The sequence below is a fragment of the Amphibalanus amphitrite genome, unplaced genomic scaffold (assembly GCF_019059575.1).
Source record: "Amphibalanus amphitrite isolate SeventyFive unplaced genomic scaffold, NRLGWU_Aamphi_draft 001484F_arrow, whole genome shotgun sequence".
Lineage (NCBI taxonomy): Eukaryota > Metazoa > Arthropoda > Thecostraca > Balanomorpha > Balanidae > Amphibalanus > Amphibalanus amphitrite.
Genome location: NW_024882977.1, coordinates 1 through 16,837, shown reverse-complemented (window position 1 = coordinate 16,837; position 16,837 = coordinate 1). Strand labels below are relative to the sequence as shown.

The following is a 16,837-nucleotide window of genomic DNA, read 5'->3' as shown; positions in this document are numbered from 1 at the left end:
GCTTCAATTTTGCATTGTTGACGTTGCGTGACGTCATTTATGACGTCACTAGGGTCATACGAGCTTTTCGTCAAAAACTCCCGATCAAACTGAGATAGCGAGTCGGTCAAGCCACCACCAATGGACTGAGGAAGACGTGCCGAATCGAATAATATGCAACATGACCTCCTTTGACCAATGTCGCGACCAAGGGGTCTCTGACTTGACCTTGACCCGAGGTCAACACCTCAAGTTGACCTCACCCGAACAAAAAGTATACCATTCGACGCGCTTGAGCAAGGCGAGCACGTTGATGCTAAAATCGCGCTCTGCGACTGTTTTTTAAGAAGTTATTAATAAAAACCGAATCCGTGTCTTGGGTCACAATTGACCTGACCTCAGAGGTCACCGGTTGACCTGAGACCTTAAAATCGGGTACTAGTTGCTGTGTCTCCTAACGGCACACACGCTTGTTTTTCTGCGACGCTCTAGCTCCATCAGGGGCGAAAACCGACGAGGGGGTCGTACCAACCCTCCTCCCGGCCGGCGCGTATGTAGAAAACCAACAGGTCCTGCGGGGTTAACTCTCGCCCTTATTTGTGTTTTGCTAGCCGCAAACGCACAGGGCGGGGCTAAGTTATTGGTTGACCTTCCAGGTCAGGTCAGTGACTTAAAAGTCGGGAAAATCGGGACCTGTCAAAACTATGGAGAGTTAGGTTGTTGATCACGCTGATCACGAATTTCATGTTAGCTTCGACCACCGACGATGTCTTGATGTTTTTAGGCCAGGTCGGGTCAGGTCAGGTCAACCAGAAGGCGTCTTGCTAGCTGTCCATAGTAGAAGTCAACCACCACTGACAGCCTCGTGACGTGGCACGAAGGCGCCAAGATTACTTCGTAAATGTTCAAATGGGGGCTAAATTCGAAATCAGCTCCAAAAACTAGCCTAAAAATATCGAACCCAGAAGTGAAGTAAGGTCATCAAAGGTCAATGACCCTGACCTGACCTTCACGTGACCTTGACACCCACCATAATGCATGGGACCACCATCATTTCACATGTTTGAACGTTTACAATCACAGAAAGACTGGAAACGAGCGGATAATAGCCGTTTTTACGAAGGGCTTCATCTAATTTGAACAAATCTGCACAAAATGTATACTTGATGGCCGTCGTGAAATACTCCTGAGCTGAATGTTCAAATTTTGTTCTCCTTTTCTTTTTAAATCAACTAGATTGAACAATATTTTCATTGGACAAGATTGTTGACGGCCCTCCTGTGAAACGAGACTCGATGAATTCTTAACTCCCTAGTTATTTTGTAACAACCCTAGGTTCGTTGCATACTAACTAGGGAGGTTGCAACGACCCTAGTTTCGTTACAACGTCCCGGAACGAGCAGTTATTTTGTAACGTCCCTAGGGTCGTTGCAAACAAACTGATCGTTCAGGGAGGTTACAACCACCCTAGGGTCGTTGCAAACTAACTGAAATCGCATACTCCCTGTAACACATACATTGGTGCCGAATCCTGATGAGTGATGTGACATTGGAGGCAGCCAGGGAAGGCCGTTCAGGGCTCGGAAGTGCCTGCAAACGGAACTGGCCCTCCCTCGCTCAAGGGCAATTACTCCGCCTTACTGCCACTGAAATGGCTAAGTGGTGAACGTAAGTAAATGATGAAGTTGAAGCGTATGTGATGATGGAAATTTAAGCGCCATCCGTTAATTGGATTAAGAATGGTAGTTTGTTTTTCCTTGAAGTGAGCTACTTGGAATTCAGCTGTAATGGAATTGAGCTAAATTGAGCTACTGTATTTCATGGAAAATTATTTCGACATTGGCTAATTTGCTGATTTGTCACTTTCTGTCCCTAAGTGAATAAGTATATTTTGTATTTATCTTCTTAAAATGCCTAGCTTAGGCCACGCAATACCCTACCGTCTGGCAAAAACAATTTGTGACCAACTAAGCAGTACCTACACCAAAAATGTTGTGAACTAGTTTAAAGGAATGTGGTGCATGACCAAATAGAGAAAGTACAGAACCGAACACTCACTTGCTGGGCACGCTGATTTAACGCTTTAGCATTCTGGAGACTATAAGCAGAGTGCATTAATAGTATAATGTACATAGTGTAGACCGTAGAGTTCCTACAGTATTTAATCTTGAGTTCCTACTCCTGTAAATAGCTCCATCGTGAAAACAGCGATACGTGTTACAGACGGTGTACCTAAGCCAGCCATGTTTACATGTCAGCAACACATCCGATCACTTAAAAATTGGGAAGCCGAGTCGTTTCCTCCACGTGGCACGTTTACTTATCCAGCAGCAGACGTACCGGATGAACTGTAACGATTTGAAAACAGAACTAACATCGGCTTTCCAACGTCCTCAAAGTGCAGCTACGCTGCTACCTCCTACAACCGAGCGCCGAGTTCTGACTTACCGACCAAATTGCCCTCTTTGTTACTCTGTAAGAGCGCGTGGCCAACGCTCAAAGCCGCTGCGAATCGTGGGAAGCGGCGCCGACCGTCCTTTGGGATATTGTCGGAAACCTAATTAGTGGAGCGATCTGAGGCCTTCTGGATGGGGGCGGCTCGTTAGTCCTTCCCTGCGCAGGCACTGACAGTCCCTCACGGTCACATGACGCGACTTTGGCGTATTTTGGGATACAAACGCAAATTTGTACTGGTAATTGACAGCCTGAATCTGTCATAATCAAACCCCCCGGATGCGTTAAGAATGCCAAAATCCGAGACGGTTCAGGTATAAATAGGAGCATGTTGGGCATTGGCCTTGTGGTTGCATGAATTAAGATGCATAAATAAGGCTTTAAATGACAATTAAACTGGATCTACATAGAAGCTCATTGTTGTATTTAGTTTATATTTTATCCCAAATAAAATAGTTTTCGTTGCGCTAAAACATTTCAATGATTTATGATGAAATTTGTCTCGTTTTCTTCCAGCTAATTAGCCGATGGATAGGTATGCGGAACAAATATTTCGGAATGTTGTTTTACTTATTGTCGTAAAACGAACTACAATCTGGATAATGTTTCCGTAGCTGCTTACTCAACTGCCGCATACCATTTTATATACTGCCACAAACATAAGAAACGTGGACATTCATTGTGATGCATATCTTTTATTGTATGTTTATGAATACGAGTAGGTATAATAGTAAACAGCTCTGATGTCAGCAATAGATATTCTACACCGTATCGAGATAGTATTTTTGATCAGCAATATTTGAGAAATTTTGACAAAACAACAACCGCATCACATTACTGTCCGAGCCCATTTCTCTCACCCTCCAATCGGGCCAAATCTCACCGAGTAATTCAGGCTGGTTATCTGTACGTCCAGGGTCGCTCGCCGCCGCCGTCGCCGCTGCCGTCCCGAGCCGCCGCTGCCCACTGGAGCTGGCTCAGCGGCCGGCGCTGGCGCGTCGCACATGGACAGTGCGCGCAGCCGGCCGGCGCCCCGCACGGCCCCCCGATGGGCGAGGTTAGAGCAGCGCGGCCTCGACCGGCACCGCGACTGTCACTGAGGCACCATGGGGCACGGCACGGCACGGCATGGCTCGGCACGGCAGTGGCACGGCACGGCACGGCTCGGCTGAGCACTGAACACGCAGCAAAGTCACTGCCCGTTCCAGTGTCACAGCTCAACGCTGTTCAGTTCAGTTCAGTTCAGTTGTGTATTTTGGTAACCAAGAACAAAAAAACATCGGAGAAAATAATCGCGGATCGGCGCAAAAGCAAAATGCTTAAATCAAAGCGCCTTTCCCACAAAACATAAACACAAATAAACACAACAAAAAAGGAAATATTAACACGAAAATTAAGTGCAAAATAAAACCACCTGGCCACAGGTCACGTGGTTTTATGCAGTGACAGTGTGCAGTTTTATGATGCAACAGTGTGCAGTGACACTGTTAACCACAGTAGCGTTATTGCCCACCGCCGCGCAGCATCCGGCTTCCATTTGCACTCACCAGCCCCGAGACTCGACCACAGTCCGCAGAACAGCTCAGCCCAACTGTCGGAGCCCGACGCTGAGCGACACCCAACCACACCCGTCCAGCTCTCAGGACAGCCGGCCACCACAGGGAGTGGCTCTACCGCACAGGTCGCACCTCACTTGACACTGACAAACGATCCGGGGTCGACTCAGCACGTCATTCTAATCCCGGCCAGTGCACGTTGTTTTCATAGAGGTGCACACTGCAGAGTGATGCGGTGTGAGCCTCCCTGGTGGGTCTCGTTATATGTCATTACGTTTTTCGTTCAATATACACAGCAAAGGTCAGGATCATATTGGCGAAAACGAATAAAAAACTGTTTAAGTTCCAAACAATAAAAAAATTTGCTAGAGGAAACTACTATCAATGTCATTCGAATTCGGATCGAATCAACTTTTTGCCATTTAAACCTGAAATGTATGCTGCATGATGTTTCATGCGTGCCCTTTATTTCCCATACCTGCTACATTGCATGACTAAATCGAGACATCCAGGCATTTAACCCTATTGGTGGCAGGGGGGGTTGTTTTTATCCACCCCTCAGGTTTTTCGGGAATATCTCCGAAACCGCTGAAGCTACGATGCTGAAATTTTCTGACTTTTCCTAAAACTAAATTGGGCACATTCCCTAAAAATTTCAAGTTCATAATTTTACCAGGGGCGGCTCCAGAGCACTTGGAATTGGGGGTCCTATTCGTGAAGCGTGTCATTTGGGCGAAGATCACGATGCTGTATCAGTTTTACGAACAGCGAATGAAAGATATCATGTGGTAACATATACAAAGCTATTGTGCATCCTCTTTTGACACGTTTTTGCTATAATAGGCGGATCCAGGCGTCCAAAAAGGGGGGTTATGTTTTACCTCCCAACATAGGTGCCCTGACACCGCCTATGCATGACCAATACAATTGTAGTCGTTCTCTCATAAGAAAATTGTAACACAACAAGACCATTACCACCCTTTTTAGAAACAGTACCAACAAAAACCTTATTTACTATACTTTTTGTGTACCTCCAATCTCAATGATCTGTATCCGCCTATGATTTTTGAAAATGCATATTTTTAGGATCCATGTGAATTCCTGGTTCATTCTCTATCGATCGGCAAAAGTTGCGCTAAGATTGGTTCAGAAACCTGGCCGTGATAAACAGTCTAAAATGTATCTGCAATTTGCCCATTTTTGCCCCCCTCTACCCCCCCCCCCCCTATTGACATTTTTTAATTTTTATTTTTTTTAGAAATGTAGATCACGTTGAGCGAAATCGAATGCCGTTTGAATTTTGAAAATCGGCCCGCTAGATCTCGAGATATCAAGGGGGGGTCGTAAACAGCCCCCCCCCCTGCCACTAATAGGGGTAACCAGGAGCCTGCCACTAATAGGGTTAAACGGCACGTGCCCTGTACCACACGTTTCAAAGTTTAATGCAATGCTTTAATATTACAAGCCGTGTGGTTCAAGGGATGTGGTTAAACACGTTGAACCACACGGCTGCTGACGTCACTATCATATAGTTGTGAGCTTTTGTTTTCGCTAAAAAAACCTCGGTGACATTTATTGAATCATCCTGGCCCCGGGCAGGAATATATTTTCATGCCATTTAAGCCTGAAATGTATAATGCATGATATTTCATGCGTAAATATTATTAGAAATTAATCATGTTCTTGTTTGTAAGGGGCCTTACCTGTAACGTTACAACAGACACAAAATAAACCAATCGACGAGGACAAAGGCTGTGCCAGACGCAGGATGAATCTGAATAGAGTCGGCTTCGAATTGATGGCTATTCCAGCGCTAGAAATTATTGAAATATCCCATGAATATGAAATTCTTCACTCGTAGACAAATTCCGCTGAGATGTTCTAATCCTACACCACAGCTGCTATCACGTCTTCCTTTTTGCCAAGCCCCGGCGGCTTACCCAGCTTTATGGTTAACACCCCAGGATTGACGAGTCTGATAGGACACGAGTCTTTAATGTCTACCAACGTTAGGGCCTTGGCATAGAGTGAGCTGCCAAAAGAGGGAAATATTCACGAATATTCATAATGCCAGCAGATAGTTATGTTCTTGCTCATTTTGTTCATCACTCTAAAAACAAAAATTATTTTCTTTGAGCTTCATTGTTTTCTCCGGTTCGAATACATTTATGGCTAAATCTGTGTTATGTGCTATTTATGAAAACTATCCGCTTAAGATGCGTCCACAACTATCTTTGCCATTGTTTATAGAAGATTCAGTTGGGTCGAGGCGTCCCATTAGGCAGTAAATTGCAGCTGTGTCCTCATTACCGTAATTAATTAGTGTTGTGGCTCGTGGGCGGTTCCCAGCGGACCCGGTATGTTTAGATAGCGGCGGGCAGGCCCCGATCCGCGGCGAAAATGATTGGTCACTGCAGCAGATGTAGGCACAGATGATTGGTTCCTGCGCCAGCCTCGGGCGCAAACGATTGTTCCCCTTTAAACATACAGAAACTCATTGAGACGCCAAGTCTGGCTCCTACCGACGATGATACATGGGATGACTCTTGAGATGCTGGAATGCAGCAAACCCATCTGTGAAATGCAAGGGTCTTTTTAGAATGAAGGACTTGAATCATGTTCCAAATCTGTGTTTCAAAGCAAATCTGAGCGAAGTCAAACTTCTCTCCGTCAAAAGCACCGAATAAATTATGTTTCAGTCGCACGATCAAAGCAGTATGAGACTGAAGACTAGGTCCGAAGACAGATTTTTCGAAGAAAGGGCTTATCCTAGTGAATATTTGAATTTCACGGTGCATTTTCATTATTCATGGTATCCATCAATGGTATGCGTTTTTGCATTAAGGAGCAGACATTTTTTAGCAGCCTCGATCACAGCTGATAGCCAATCACAGACTGCGCGTGTTAAGCCGCAGCCGGTTGCCAGGTCCGTCAGGGTCGGCTATTCCAGCGGTCACCAGGCGCCAGATGAATCGGGTTGGGCGGCGACGGGTGTCCAAATCCCCACACAGCACACGTCGCCGACTCATCGCTCCAGTCGGCGCGGGACTCAATACCGTTGGTGGAGAGTTGAGGTCTGAGTCTCTGTAGACAGGATCAGAGACTGATGGCCAGACTAACCCAACATCCGGGCGTCAGCAGACCTGACAACACGACTTCTCCAATTGATCCAACCAGAGAGGACACAGGTTCAAGCGCGGCATTATCCAGAAGCAGCTTTGAAATTCGCTCAGACACGTGAAATCCATTGTGACACTCCGACTGCGGCCCATCCGCCTGTCGGCGCGCTGAGACAATGCAGCGCGTCAGCACGTTCGGCGAGTCGATACCCACTGCTGCCGGCGAGCCGGCGCCGGTCGCACGGAGCTGACGTCCGAGCTCATTTATCCGCCGCCGCCCCTCTATACCGGCTGCTGAGTGGGACGCTGTTTTTGTTCTCTTCATCCCGCCCATTGTCTGGCTTTGTCTCTCTCCGCGACACAGGCTTTGTCTGTGCCACTGCCTCTGCAGTTCCTCTTCCCGGCGCGATTTCCTCTCATTCTCCGCATCGGAACTCGGGCTTCAATTTTCATTATATATGCTTTGTTGTCGATTTTGTATGTTTTATAGAAGGTGGGACATTAACCATGTTTTGAAACATAATGCGGGATTGGAATTTGGATGCATATTCGATACGCTGAAATGCGAATTTCATATTTCAAATTCATGCCAACATTTGTTATAGTAAACATGCATTGCACAATGCACATGGAGTATAACATTTTCTGTGACCACGCACATGAGACATGAGGTAAGCACAAAGCTCACAAGTCTCAGCGAGATTAAAAACCGTCCATTTAAATCAGAGAGCTAGGATCAGAAGGAAGCAGTCGGCTGCGGGAATACTGGGCCACTGGATTGTTGCATCCATAGCCTATATGAGCGAGGCCTGCTGGACTAAGAAGGAAACCCTGACTCAGGATTTGGCTTATGGGAGGAGGGAAAGACGGGCAAGGTGGAGGGTGCAATGCAGGGGTGGAATGCTTAGCAGAGGGTGGAGATCAAAGGAAAAAGAACTAGAGAGATAGAGAATGGATGATGGAGGATAGGGGAAGCAAAAGAGGGTGGAGTGCACTGGGCGGAAGACAGGGGACAGAAGGAGCGCGCTGAGGATGGGCGGGACACGGATGCCGCACATAAATAAGAGAGCGTCGTGCCATTTATCACGCAGTGACCAGACAACCTACACTCGGACACGCGGAACAGCCCGCGGTGCCCTCTCGCCTCCACTCCTCCTCCAAGTGCGTCACAAATGCCGACTCCCGGAGTCATCACTCCAAGTGTTTCTCAAACACCGACTCCCGGCTCCCGGATGCAATGCTCAAGGGCGTTTGAAATGCCGACTCTGGAGAGTCATTGCCGCGTGTTTACGCCACTGCTGGTCGGACCGGTAACCTGATAGGCCGTGCCGACCGGCGGGCCGAATGCTCGCTAACGAGCGGCGCGAAGAGGCTTCGCGGGCCCCTGGACGTGTTGACGAGTCGTTAACGTGGATTGACGAGTTGCGATCCGGCGGGTGGGTCCCCTGCAGAGGGACCGGCGGCGGCGCGGTGACGCTGTCGCAGCTCCCAACGAGCCTCTCCATCCTGGTTAGGAGCTGCAGCAGAACTAATAATTATGTCAGCCACTAAATGTAGCGTTTTACATAAAGCTCAGCCTACTGTTATGATCCTAAGCGAAAACTAAAATAAACAAAATAACCACGGTGCCGGAAATTACGGATTTTGTAGAGGATTCAGAGCCGGGCTTCACAAGCCGGGTTTGATGACAGAACTCCGTCGGCTGTTTCATACCATATTAGCTTCGTATGACTGGCATGGCATGTGCAGGAAAAATCAAATAGCGGCCGGGCCCCACTGATGAGCCATTGTGCAGTCTTCCAGCTGTCACCGCGCTGTCTCCGGCAGGCTCTGCCTTCGACAGCTCGCAGCCAAACAAAGCAGCGTGATCGCGCCCATCGCGGCATGACAAAACACAGGAACGATCGGCAGACACAGCGCACAAAAAAGCATCGCCGCTTTATGCTCCTACTGCGTCACCTCATGCCTGGACTCGTGTCGTTATGGTGTCAAATGACCGAGTAGATCGCGGTGACACGACCCACGGGGGGGGGGGGAGGGGGCAGCCGGGCTGTACGTGGAGATATTGTCGGTACTGAGCACGTGAGGCACTGACGGACAGCGGTATTGACGCGATGCGGATGGACAATGTGTCCCGGAGCTGGCTTCAGAAAGTCATTGTCCTTTCGTCACTGGTGTTGCAGAGTGCACATCGATGATGTGATTCTCATTACAACAGGTAAAATATAGCGTTGATTGGTGGAGCTTAAGATAACAATGTTTTATGTCAGCACAGGTCAATAGCTTTAAACGCATATGAAACACATCGAAGTGTTGTAGTCATAACACCGGCTTACTTCATTTTAAGCAGAAGTTAACATTAACAACGTTGAACTTCAGACATCACCTTTATTAAATCAATGATAAAGAATCAAAGTTGCCACCGTTTTGCGGTTCCATCACACACACTTCCATCATTTGGTAATTTCGAAAGAATGACCGAAAGTACAAGTCATCTGAAAAAAACATGTAAGTGATGATGTCTTTTATTTCGGAAAGAGCGGCACCCCTGCACCGCAAGATCCGGTTCGAGAACCTACTGATTTAGTGCCGCACTTAATGTAGAAATACACTCTTTTACGTCCTAAACACAAAAGCTGTTGATATTATAAGAGTGTCTGGTGGCTGTGATGGCATAGAAGGCAACGGTCGCACCCTGTGTTTACGGCACCATGTTGATGGCCAATCGCCAAAAATCACGTCTTTTATGGCTAATGGCTTCCTCATGCATCTCGGTGTCTTTTAAAATTCCTTGAAATATAAATTAGTGTTCCTCGATGCAATGAAAGTCAAAGGTTACAGACAAAAATAAATGAAACAATATACACCTTGCAATTTATATCATTTTCCCATAAGTTTATTCCTTTGAGATTCGCTTCCGCTTTGTTCGTATACATAAGCAAACCTCAGCGGGAGTAAATAAAAACAAATATAGCAGCTCCACCCTATCTCTTGGAAGACCTGCCGGGCCCCATGCGCCTTCCTTCAAAGTCAGTCAAGAATACCTGTGTTATCTTTGGCGTACGATGGGGGCATATTTGTGTCACACGGACGGGTGACTTCGTGTGGCTGGCTGGCGACGGCCACAGTCGCTAAATTGGACATAACACTCTTTGTTGTCACGGCAGACTCGCACAGAACATGTCAGTCAGATTGCTTCCTAACAACATGTTATGTAACGCTTAATTTGAGATCACCACCGTGCCATTATTATTGTTCAGACTTCAGGCGCTGTCAGCAGGCAACAACTGTCAGCAGAAATAGTTAGAGTTGTCTTGGAAGTAACGCGAAGCGTAGAAAAAAAGCTTGGCCCGTGAACCCTTGACGTTATAAGCCATGTTGACCACCAAGAGTGGCTGTAACAGTGTATAGTGGCATATTCTGTAATCAAGATTCGTTTAAATGATATTACAATTTACAGATACGTATGATGTTACAGGACAGATGCTGGTGCTTTTGGTAGGTGCTCGGACCATTACGGCGAACGCTGTTAGGTGGCGCGGGTGGTCTCAGACCAAAGTCAGGGTCGCGTTTAAGCAGAGCCAGGGATGCGATTTCAGCTTCCGTGTTCTTTTTCATTAACGTGGTTAGAATGTGCCCTCTTTATAAAAAAAGATCCATCAGGGCGGAGGGCCTGTCAGAAGGTGATACCTGCGATAGTGAGTAAATGTGTAGTTTCTACAACCATAGTCCTGTCCTGCAAACACTTCTATTCCGCGATTATTTAACCTTTTTAGAGAAATATCTCTCTCTCTCTCTCTCTCTCTCTCTCTCTCTCTCTCTCTCTCTCTCTCTCTCTCTCTCTCTCTCTCTCTCTCTCTCTCTCTCTCTCTCTCTCTCTCTCTCTCTCTCTCTCTCTCTCTCTCTCTCTCTCTCTCTCTCTCTCTCTCTCTCTCTCTCTTGCTTTCAGCAAGCCGCAAAATAACGAAATTCAAATAAATATTTACGTTTTCCATACTGAATATCCGTCAACATCCCTACATATATGTTTTCTCACCACAGACCGGACTCACAACAGATTGATTTAGGCGCCGCCAGCCACTGGGAGTGATTGGCCTGATTGATTCGGGCCCTGTCCTTGTGCCTGGAGGGACTGACAGGGCTGGAACGGCGACCGGGCCATCACTTGGAGAGCGGTGGGACGGATCTAATAAAACCAATGGCGACCTTGTTGGCATTGGCACGAGCGGCGCTATCACAACTTGTGACGTCATAAGATCGCCAGCGATCGGGCGATAGATTGATGACGTAGTGAGACTCACTGTCACAACGCACGCCAAACGGCTTCCTCTGGATGAAAAGGGGTCGTCAGCGTTGTGAAATTTGTGTGTTTAGGTGAAGCAGTGGCGGATCCAAGGGCGGTCACATGGGTCATGACCCCCGTTGGGGCCCGGGGGCACCACAGGTCTGCCAGGGGCACCACCGGCCTATCAGGGGCACCACAGGTCTTCCAGGGGCACCACAGACCTACCAGGGGCACCAAAGGCCTGCCAGGGGCACCACACCGGCCTATCAGGGGCATCACAGGCCTGACAGGGGCACCACAGGCCCGCCAGGGGCACCACAGACCTGCCAGGGGCACCAGAGGCCTGCCAGGGGCACCACACCGGCCTATCAGGGGCACCACAGGCCTGTCAGGGGTGCCACGGGCCTGTCAGGGACACCACGGGTCTGTCAGGGGCACCACAGGCCTGACAGGGGCACCACAGGGCTAGCAAGGGCACCACGAGCCTTTCAGAGACACCACGGCCATGTCACGACAATTGTAGTGATAATTGCAAAAAATCGGTTAAATATTAACCGCCGCCGGGCCAGAGGTGTTTGAACACAGAACACCCCTTATACAGTTTTTTTTTCGCAGATATCTAAAAAACGGCGGCACGGAGCACCACCGTTTTTAGCACACCTGTTTATGCGTATTTCCCACACATTAAAAATTTCAGCCCCAGATCTCTCAAGGCTAGGTCACCAGGCCACGTCAAGTGACCTCACCTCAGAAAAAGTTAGAATCCTCGCCATAGCTACACTGACCCAGCGATTGCCTTGAAAGTCTAAGCGGTTGATAAGAGTAACAGTATATGCCAAATACATATCTCGGATTTTTTTTTTTATATCGGTGACCTAAGGTCAGGTCAATTTTGTGACCTCTCAATTATAAGTCAATGGGAGAAAACGGAAAGGCGCCTTCTTTGACGAACGTCATTCCAACACTCTCAAACACCGGGTTACAGGTAAACTCGACAAGCTGAACCGAAAACTGGCACCCGTGACCTCTCCTTATGTCCCTGAGATCATATCAGGTCATGAAAGGTCCCCTGCAGTATTTTTTTACATTTTTTTATAGAGGCATACTAGAGCAATGAAAACACCTCCGTTGTGTTCAGCTCGACGTTACGGATCGACTTCTATGCAACATGACTTTTTTTCGGTCAGGTGACCTTGACCTGAGGTCAAATTTTCAAAATGTCCTTTCACGGTCAGCCTATAGTTCATTCAACGCGTCTCGACAAGAGGAACACGATACTGGCAAAATAAATGTCGTCAATTCCTTTAGTGAGAAAGTTATTTCGGAAAAAAAACGTTTTTGAGAGAACGGCTATTTTTTTAGTTTTTGTCCTCTGGAGGCTAAACCGTTGACCTGAGGTCAAATCCGAGAACATGCTAGCGAAGGGGCGTTGAAAGAGCTATCGAATGCGCTTTTCTGCGGCGTTGGATTGGATGGATTGGCGGCGTCTATTGGTTCCGGAGTTATGCGGCGGGTTTTCGAAAATTGTTGAAATAGGCAAAATTTGACCTTTGTTGACCTCTGGCAATCTGACCTTTTACATGAAAAACATGAATGAGTGTTTTCTTCGTTATTTTTTTACGCTCTTTCGAATGCCGCTTACTGCGTGTCGCTACGTGGTCCAGGAGCTGAGTTAGACGGGGGTGTACAGACACCTCCCCCCCCCCCCGGCCCGACGCGGTTGGCGCCGAGCACCGGCCCGGGGCGGGTTAAAAACGCTGAACGTTTTAGCTTTTCACATCACGCTCACTAGATGAACACACGACTGTCAGTTTGTACTGTTCCATACCACCGATTTCCAATTTTAAGGTAAGGATGAAGGTTCGGTTTCCAGGTTAAAGGTAGGTTTATATCCAGTCCTATATAATACTGAACGAGGCCGGTGTAAATAAATTTTCAAGACCGAGGTCCTTACTGAATTTTTGAACGAGGCCGAAGGCCGAGTTCAAAAATCAGTAAGGACTGAGGTCTTGAAAATTTATCACCGGCCGAGTTTGGTATGTATTTTACTGTATGCCAACGATAAAATAACTGTCTAGACCGAAGCTCTTAGCCGTTTTTTGAACGAGGCCATCCCAAAATGTTGACTTGGTAATTCGTTTTTGACCGTGGTCACTTTGCTTACACCAGTTATTACCACACCCCTCAGGCTAATGTATTTGAATAGGCCAGGCATACAGTAATCCGTAATTTTACATTCTCAACAAGTACGAGCATGTAAATTTGATTGCTTCGGGAAGTGTAAAGCCTAATCACTGTTAGTTATAGCATATGCTTACATACAATTAAGCAGATGCTGCAGTGACAGACTTCTGTAACATGATTATGTACTTATCTGTATGGATTGAGCGTTAACGAATCGCTCCCACTTACCTCTGCATTGTTTATGAACTCCATTTTGACCGGCGCACATGGTAACGTGCGTGTAGACGTGTAATATTATTTAATCTTTTCACTTCGGCAGCTGTGCGTCAGTGACAAACAACAGTCAACTTTAGAATTCGATTTAGTACGGTTTAATGCTCCCTCTGACCCTTTGCGTGTCCAACTCAATTGAATTGCCAGCCACATATGGCGCAAAACACGCTGTAAATATGACAGGCGCGATGAAACCTCTCCGCATCGCGCGGTGCAATAAACCTAAATGTTATTGGCGTGTCAGCGGGAGCGGATTTGCGATGTGATGTATTGGCGGCGACTGTGATCGCAGCTGTAAAACCGGCTGCAGCTTCAAAGTGAGGCCGCAGCCGGGACCGAGATGGGGATTTGGGAGGGAGGACCGGATATGGTGACGACGGCAGTAGACGACAGTTTATGATGTCCAGCCCGTGCATGCAAAACGCAATGCTTCGTGTGTACAGATCGTAGAACCCGCGGCTGGCAGGTGGGCTTAAGGTTTATGGCTGAGGGCAGTTGTTTTCTAATTAACAAGTTAATCGCAGTAGTCAGGTGTCACAGCTGAAGAATTTATCGCTAATACTTGTCAGAATATTGAGCTTGACGCTTCATACGCTGGCATGAGTTGAATGAAAATGAGCCCAAAAATCCACTAAAATGAGCCTTCCAAAACAGCAACAAATACCTAGCGTCATTTTGGTAGTAAATAAACGTCGTGGAATGTCAGAAATGTACAGATGAGAGCCAATATCCTTAAATGGAAGCCATACGTTTTTATTGCGGCTCTAAAACAGAGCTGTAAAATTTGCTATAGGATGATAATTAAATCTGATGTATTATTACGAACTTCTGAAACTAAGAAAATCTTACGCATTTTTCGTGGAATGGAGAGCAAAAATATTTATTTTATGGTATCTAAACGTTCTTTCATGTATTCTAACGTGTGCAGAGGTGAGCAAAGACAGGCCCAAATACAGAGGAGAGATCGCTAGTTTGCACCTATCTTTATCAGTGTTTTTGGGGGGGGGCATGAGCTGGTGCAATACAACGAAAGGCAAATAACGGTTACGTAATTTTAATTCCGTAAACCATTTCATGCAGCGAAAAACAAAAACCTGAGTCATTTCGTTAATGTTTTTAAATTTTCATTTCTGCAAATGTTCTTTCTCTATAATAATATGAAGGTAAATTAATTGAATCATTGGAAATGCCATAGGAAGCCGACAGTGAAAGCGCTGTAAGCATACCCTGAGAAGATTTTAAAAGCTATTTAAATATATCATAGGTAATATTTTATAGCTGCAATATGCTTTCAAAGACGAGGTGCGGTTATTGAAGCAATATTTTATCATACAATTCCTAAATAGGAATTCCGTCCTCCACGTACTGTACTGTCAGTGGCCTTTAGAGCCGGCAACCTGAGTCAGCAGTTGTGGCCTCGGACGGCTACTTGACACCGGCAGCGCAGCGCCACTCCAGTCGAGAGCGGGGCGCCGTCCATTTGAGCCCAGTATAACCGGAGGCTGTGTGCAGACCGCAAGTGTGATAGCCGGGCGCTGAACTGAGGGGAGCTCGGCCACAGCGGTCAGTCGGATTGGTACGCCAATAACAGGCTCCGCTCTTACAGGAGTGGAGTGTTGTAAAGCTGAAAGAGGGAGCTGCGCCGGGGCGGGGTACTTTGACCGTGACCTTTCCCCATGGCTGCTCTAGAAACCTGCGCCCCAGTGGTTGCCGAATCTGACTGCCGGTAACTCGTGCAGACCCATGTGAGGCTCTTTGGCACATGTGACTCCCAAAGTGTCACCTGGATGTGAAACCCTGTGAAGTGTGAACCCAGACGGCTCCTGTGATTTCACACGCCTCTGTGAGAGGGGCACCGTTGTCGGGCGGTCTCCGCCGTCACCTGACCTACCGACGTTCTGTCGAAGTTGGTCGATCTGACGGCATGATTGTGCGACAAACAACGGTCAGCTCAGTGCCAAGTCCACGACCGGGCGGGTCACGGAGGGCAGGCCACAACAGGCGCCAGTCGTGTCAGAGAGGGGCAGGCCACAGGCGCCAGTCGGGTCGCGGGGCGATATACGCAAGCTCCAGTCGGTCACAGAGAGGCAGACAGGGCGGCAGAACACAGCCACCTGGCCGGTCAAATAGCTGGAGCACGCGGCACAGTGCCTTTGGTGGCAGCCCACGGATTTGAAAATCGGTGATTATTTTAGGGAAGAAACTCAAGAAAGTGCATCGCCTCCTTTCCACAAGAAGTTTAATGTACAAAACAATATCACTAGTTTTGCGAAAAGCATTTGGAAGTTGTAGGTAGAAAAATGTACCAGTACCAATTATTTTCTGGAAAAAACGCCGCTTTTTATTCATTTCGCTCACATGATATTTACTTTTCGCTTTCGTCAATCGTCTCTGACGAAATGAAATCACTAAAGAAAGCACACACAAAACGTTTCAGATGGCAGCCAGGTAACTGGTTAAATGTCTGTAAGGCATTTTACGCCTTAAAATTACGTAATAGCATTTTTAGAAAGTCATTCTTGCCGGTTCATCATTACAGCCTTTCGGCTGAAAACTTGCCGAGCTGTCCGTCTGCTGTCCCGCATCGCTTCTGTGTAGTGCGGGACAGTCTACCTGACAGGCAAGCCGCCGCGCCGGCCGGCCCCGTAGATCTACATATCGCCATTAGTTTATTTAAAAAAAAAATGAGGGGAAAAAGGCATCACCTCCTCTCTCTTGGATCGGACTCACCTTTCGTGTCGGTCCCGACGGGTCGAGTCTTCTCCGGGCGGTGGTCCCTGCGGCACAGTGCGAGCGGCCCGGCCGCTGCCAGCAATCTGCGGCGGTCGGGATCGCGGCTGCTCGGACGGCGGCCGGGGCGTCGCGTCGGTCCGCGCCGGACGGGGAGAGCAGGAGAGGAGAGAGAGGGAGGGAGAGGGGCCGACGTGCGCTGGAGAGGGGTATCCACGCTCAGTGTCCACAGTGAGGCTGTCCTGGTGGATCCTCCC

The 16,837-nt window shown here is 47.7% G+C and overlaps 1 protein-coding gene across 2 annotated transcripts in view; it reads right to left on the bottom strand.

Annotated features, from left to right (window-relative positions):
* LOC122373367 (cholecystokinin receptor-like) overlaps positions 1-16,671 on the bottom strand; it is a 49,685-nt gene extending 33,014 nt beyond the window's left edge. Inside the window, exon 1 of one of the 2 annotated variants that reach the window (XM_043351342.1) lies at positions 16,581-16,671. The gene's annotated coding sequence lies outside the window, so the exon portion shown is untranslated. Of the gene's footprint in view, positions 1-3,316; positions 3,657-16,580 lie in introns of those variants that run through there. The other variant, XM_043351343.1, reaches the window with a different exon arrangement.
* Positions 16,672-16,837: the final 166 nt, after the last annotated feature.